This window comes from Tenrec ecaudatus, chromosome 10 (assembly GCF_050624435.1).
Source record: "Tenrec ecaudatus isolate mTenEca1 chromosome 10, mTenEca1.hap1, whole genome shotgun sequence".
Taxonomy (NCBI): domain Eukaryota; kingdom Metazoa; phylum Chordata; class Mammalia; order Afrosoricida; family Tenrecidae; genus Tenrec; species Tenrec ecaudatus.
In genome coordinates, this window is record NC_134539.1 from 5,303,248 (window position 1) to 5,310,010 (window position 6,763).

Genomic DNA, 6,763 nt, shown 5'->3' on the forward strand with positions numbered 1-6,763 from the left:
AGTCCTGTCGCCGGAACGCAAACAAAATCACACCGCCATGGTAGATCTGCCCCTGGGAGGTGCCGGGACTGTAACTCTTACCGGAGTAGAAAGCTTCGTCCTTCTCCGAGAGGGGGTTTCGAAATGTTAGCCGCCCAACGCTTAACCACGGCGCCACCAGGGCTTCTGCCTCCTGAACGCATAATGATAAGATCAATACCCACAACCCCCCTCCCCAACACCAACGTTTTTGAAGTGCATTCGTGTAGGAACATTTTGAGAGTTGACTCGGAATCCCAGTTTATCCGAGTGTGGGGAAATTACTGAACTGCTCCTAGGGCTAAGTCACGCATGCGAAGTGCTTAACACAGTGAACGATCATGATTTAAAACCAAACTCACTGCCATGAGTCAGTTTCTGCTTATAGCTGCCCAGTAGGACCGGGTAGAACGGCCCCTGTGGGTTTCTGAGACAGTAACTCTTTAAGGCTAGAGAGGCCGCCCAAGGGCAACTACACTGACACCGGGGCCACCAATAACTAAAGCCTGCCCCATGCCCCCACACCAGACCCACTGCTATCCTGCCGGACCCCTCAGGGCAGGCAGAACAGCTCAGAGGTTTCCAAGACCACACTGTTATGAAGCAGACAGTCTCTTTCTCCTTCAGAGTGGCTGGTGGATTCGAACCTTGGACCTTTGCGTTGGCCGTCCAGTGTGCCACCAAGCTCCCTGCTAGCACTGCTGCTATCTTCCTTCCTCTTGGTCAAGTGAAGCTGTTGTTGGGCTGTTGCTGTTGTTAGGTGCTGTCCAGCCAGTTCCCACTCATCGTGACCCTGGGCACTGCAGCCGGAAGCACTGCCCAGTCCTGTGCCGTCCTCACAGTTGCTAGACTTGAGCCCACTATTGCAACCACTGTGTCAATGCATCTTGTGCAGGGCCTTCCTCATTTCCGCTGCCCTTCTATTTTACCAGACACGATGTCCTTCTCCAGGGACAGGTCTCTCCTGGCAACATATCCAAAGTAGGTGAGACAAAGTCTCCTCATCCGTGCCTCTCAGGACCCTCCTGACTGTACTTCTTCCAAGTCAGTGCTCCTGGTTCTTCTGGCAGACCATGGCACTTTCCAAGATTCTTTGCCAGCACCACAGTTCAGCCTTCTAAAGGATGCCATTTCCACTCGACACAGGAGATGGAGGCACAAAGAGGTTCAGCAAGTTGTCCGAGAGAAGCTAAACCTGATGTTCCTGCGGGAGCTTCTGGGTGAACAACACTGGACTGTGAGCCAGAGGGTTGGCACTTCCCACACACCCAGAGGTTCCCCAAGAGAGAAAGACCGGCAAGATCACAGCCTTGGAAGTCCTGGGGAGCGGTTTACTCAGCACACGTGGGCTTGTCATGGCTGCAGCCGGTTGTTTTCTTTCTTTCTTTCTTTCCAGTGTTTCCTAAGAAATTGCTAAAACTGCAGTGGCATCAGCAGCAGAAACCCTTACCTCTCACAGTTCTGGAAGCCAGAAATCCCCAATTGTGTCTGGAAGACTCGAGAAACAAATCCAGGGAGACTCGTGTGTAAGAAAGAGCTTTTAAAAAAGAGAGAAAAGAAAGAGCTTTATATAACAGAGCCATTGCATATTGAGAAAACATCCAATCCATAAGCCCGATATTAGCCCATATGTCCGAGACCAGTCTATAAATTCCTCTTCAGACTCACGCAGCACATGCAATGATGCCAAATGCAGGAAGATCACAGGCCAGTGAGTGGAAAGTCCTGTGGATCCAGTGGCGGTGGAAGCAACTCCAGGGCTCTGGCTGCCATCAGTGTGGCTCCATGTGACTTGTCAACAGGAATGAGAAGCAGAGAGAGAGAGAGAGAGAGAGAGAGAGAGAGATCTGCCTCTGGGGAGGAAGAGAGGAAGTGACCCAATTGACAGGCTAGACTCCACCCCTTCATTCTTTATCTACCATGCTCTCCCACTAAGCTGCTGGTAGTTTGGAACTGATGGCCTGTGGGTTGCTGCCCAGTGCATACCACTATGTCACCAGGGCTCCTGGTGGAGACACTAGGCACTCTGAAACACCTAACAATCAATGTGAACACTCCCAGACCCCAAAACAATCCCCAAATATACCACACGACCCCTGAAGGAGATACATTGGTATTTCCAACTTCACAGAGGCCAGCACCCCCAGAGCCTTACAGACCTGTCCATGTAGCTCCCTTAAATGCATGCACCCACATCCGACCATTCATTTCTCCTCACTGGGGAGAGGAAAAGCCACCACCTGCCAACGCTGTGGATTGTTATCCACAGTGTTCTTATTGCGCCTTCTGCGCTGCAGAAAAAAGCGATTGACGCTCAAGTGTCTGGTCTGTTCGAGGTGCGTTGCAAGCGTCTCGAGGTCTGTAGAGCAACACACATTTATCTCACGGGTTTGCCATCGGCCACATTGGAGCCACGGACTCTTCAAATAGCCAAGGGGGCTCAACATGGAACCACTCCTATGCTCCCCCTTTTGCACGCTCTGTTCTCTTGCACATAGTGTGGCTATGTGGAACCAACTCGATGGCACCCAACAACAACAACAACTTCCTGCACAGCGTGGTGCACAACTTAGAGCGACTGGACCAACACACACCCAAGGGGCTAGCAGCAGAACGGAGACAATGCAGTAAAGAACATTGGTATTGGAATGGCCTGGGTCTTAGAAGCCAAGCTGTGCCTGGCCGTGGAGGAGACAGCTGCCTTCTCTGGACCTCCGTTTCTGCATACATCACATTGAATTCATAGCGCTTCTCTCCTGGGTGGTTCTGTGGCTCCATAGTGTTCACACCTGTGAAGTTCTTAGTCCAAAGTGATGATGCATCGCTTCAATAGAGAGAGAGAGATGGCTGTGGCTAGGTGCTATGGAATTGGTTCTGATGCATAGGGACCTCATGTACAACAGAAAGAATGAACATTTTCCCCACCACACCTGGTCCTGCTCCAAGCTCACAGTCATTCTTATGCTTGAGCCCATTGTTTCAGCCACTGCATCCATCCATCTCCTCGAGGGCCTGCCTCTTTTTTGCTGCCCCTCGTTTACCAAGAAAGAGGGCCTCTTCCAAAGACCGGTCTCTTGCGATAACATGTCCAAAGTATATATCCATAGTATGTGAGAAGTCTTGCCATCCTTCCTTGTAAGGCGCCTTCTGGCTGTACTTCTTCCAAGACAGATTGGTGTGTTCTTCTGGCAGTCCGTGGTACTTTCCATTTTCCGCGCCGCACCAGACTTCAGGATGTGCGGCTTCTCCTTCGGCCGTCCCTGTTCAATGTCCGAGTTCCGCATGCCTGTGAGATGGCTGAAGATGCCATGAAACTGACAGAGGGACAGCACAATGTGTCCCCAGGGAATGCTGCAGGCTGCAAGTCGCTAAAAGCTTGGCTAGCTGGTGTCTTCCCCAAGTAGATCTTCAGGTTCTTTACAATTTCTGAAAATAGTTGTTTGCTCCGGTTTGACGCCAGAGCAAATGTCATCAAAGACCCAAGTTCCTTGGATCCCCGTGTCTCACTGTCCCCATGTGGTAGCCCGGGTAGACTAGAGAAACAAATCCATAGACATTCATCTCTGTATAAGAACGAGCTCTGTATAAAGAGTCATTGCATATTGGGAAAACATTCCAGATCAAGTCCATAAGCCTGATACCGATCTATAAATTCCTCTGCAGACTCACGTCACTCAACACATGCAATGACGGCTGACTGCATGAAGACCACAGGCCAGTGGGTGGAACGTCTTGTGGATGCAGTGGCGGTGGAAGCACTGTCCGGGGGTCTCCATGTGGCTCATGCAGCTCCAGCTCTGGTACAGCAGCATGCGTCTTGTCAGCAGGAAGACGAAGCAGAGGGCTGGCGTGCATCTGGCCTCTGGTGAGCTATGTATCTCCGTGGGTGCCTCAAGCTGACATCATCAAGCTGCGACCTGATTGGCAGGCTGGATTCCACCTCTTTGCAAGTTGACAGGACATGATGTGACTGCCACACCCCATGTGCTGACTTCCTCTTCTTGGGTTGCAAAGCCGCATCCTCAGTATCAGGATTGATTCCGGCTTTCCAGCCAAGAGGAGCCAGGAGAGGGATCCAAGCCCACCCCCATCGGGTCCCATCCGTTTATCCCAACTGGAAAAGGCCTTGGCAGGGTCTCCCTTCTGTTTCAACGCCTCGGCCCTGGTCACATGTCTCTCCCCATGGACTGGGGACCTTAGGACATGAAGGTAGCCAGGCATGCAGCTCTCATTCTTTGCCTGGGGCTCCAGTAAAGTCCAAGGTCACTTGGCAAATAGGCTTTCAGCCAGTAGTTTCGATTGAACTTGTCCTTGAAAGACATCTCATCTAAGAGGATCAGCCGGAACTCGAAACAATGGCAGTGCGGGAGCTGGGGATCCGTGGCTCCAAGGTCAGACCTGGCCAATGTGAGTTTAGGTAGCTCCTGGGTGTTGACAATGGACAGCCAGTATACCAGCTTCTTGTTTAAGAAAGCGAGAAAGGTGGGGCTTTCCCCTCCTGTGATCAGTTATCGTCTCGGGTCGCTTCAGCCCTGCCATGGCCTCCAGCCCTTCTTTCTCCCCCTTGAAACCAGCAAAGTTATAGCTAAGCATGCCGTACCCGTCTTGAAGCAGAATCTCTTGGACAGAACCTGAGGCCTCATTGATTGCTGTGTTGTCCCCACCCCGGTGTGTTGACTTCATTAGAGGGCGTTGCAAATGGGTCACATTTGACCCCGCCCCCAAATGTACTCTGGGAAATGTGTGCAGTTTGTTCCAATTTCCCATGATTCCGAGCCGTTTTCTTTCTTCTTCTTCTTTTTTCCCCTCTAAAGTCTGCTGGGTGTCAGCTTTCACACCTCCCACCCTCCGCCAAATCAGTTGGTGGGTTTTCTAATTAGTGGCTTTCTAACTAATTGGGGTTGTTGTTCAGCTTCCCAAATATATAAGCAAGGGCAAAGGGCGCGTTACTGCTCTAAAGCCTAAGTGAGATCTTGGCAAAGATTGGGATTTATTTTCAGGGCCTGTTGGAATCTCAAATCCATGGAAACCGTGGTTGCCAGTACATTTTTTCCTTTCCTGTCTTTTTTTTTTGGGGGGGGGGGGGTAGGGGGTGAAAAAGAACCACTTGTGAATAACCTGAAACTACCTTTAAGAGTACGGGGACAGTGTCGAAGCAGCCCTTGGCCATCTGCACTGTTCGGCCAGGTCGTCTCCGAGCACACCCACCACGGAACGTGTTCTTTAAGGTGCCGGCAAAAGCAGGGCCATCCAGATGCAGGCTCATCTGATTTGGGTATGCCGTGCCCCCGGAGCGGAAGATCATGCCAGCATGGGACGGAGGGTTAAAAAGGAGGATTTCTGTCACCTGCAGTCCACACCTGGCAGGTGCCCTTGCGTTTGGGGGACACACCGCACTGGCAGCATGCCCCGGCTGTGGGCGTGGGCTAGCGTGGGAACAAGGTGGAGCATGTTGACCTTCGGGTCTGGTAAGAGGCGTTTCCATTAGATAGTGGTGACCAGTGGTGGCTCGCGATTTCTTTCACGGATGCGCCATCCAAGCTCGCTACCCAATCCTGTATGCACTAGGTGGGGGGCAGCGAAGTGGTTCATTTCCTGAGGGGGTTCTCAGAGAGAGAGGTCTGTGGGACAACCTGTGGTCCCCTTGAGGCTGTGCTGGGCACTCATCATGTTCCCTCTCCGCTGTCCCTCTGAGTTCCCCTTGCCCTCAGCAACTCACCTGGTGGGTCTTGGCTCACCTGGTGGTGTGACATAAGCCCCGTGTCTGAGCCACCTGCTCCCCCGCTGCTCGTCCTCCTCTCTGGCAGTGGTCCCCCCACGCTCTTTGACAGCTGTGGTTGGGGCCTTGGAGCTGGTTCCGACTCACGGCAACCCTGTGCGCCACAAAACAAAACACCGAGCTCACAACTGCGCTTATGTTTGCACCCACAGGTGCAGCCACTGTGCCGATCCGTGTGGCCGCAGGCCTTCTTCCTCTTTCTCACTGCCCCTCGACCTACCGAGCAGGATGTCCTTCTCCAGGGACTGGTCTCTCCTGACAACAGCTCCGTAGTATGGGAGACAGAGTCCAACTATTAGAGTTACAGCAGAGCAGAGGTGTGCCCACGGTGCCCAGTGGACCTCATGGGTCAGCGTGTGTGTGTGTGTGTGTGTGTGTGTGTACATGGGCCTCTTCTATACACCAGGGTCCCTATCGCCTTCCCTTGACCCCACCAAGAGAGTGACTCCACTCTTCCCCCCATATGGAAGTCCAACCATCCCTGTGCAATGGTAACTCTTGACCAGACCAGTACTCACAGGACCCCCAAGCTCCAGGTCCAGGAGTTGGGGGACAGGAGGCACAGTATCCCCAGTGGATCACCACAAGATCTAGGGTGAAGGAGCCTTTCCTGCTTCTTCGCCTTCCTTCTGGAGCGGTAACTCCCCCCCACTAGGGCCACAGCCCACGCTGGCGCAGTCTGTCCTGCAGACCTGCAGGTCTCCCGGCTGCTCTCTCTGCGGAGTCTTCGAGGCACTGTCACAATGCTCCCTGCGACTCGCCTCTGCCGGGTGGAGCAGGCTGTGCAGATGAACTGCAGGTCCCCGAGGTCTCTCCCCAACCCCCTCCGCTGCACAGTGAGCCACCCTCAAGCCTTCTGCAGTGCTCAGAGCTCAGAGCCATCGCTCTCCGCAGAGCTGCCGCGTGAAGTGCGTGCATCCTCCAGGACGGAGAGCAGGCTCTGGCCTCAACCCTGCTATGAATCGA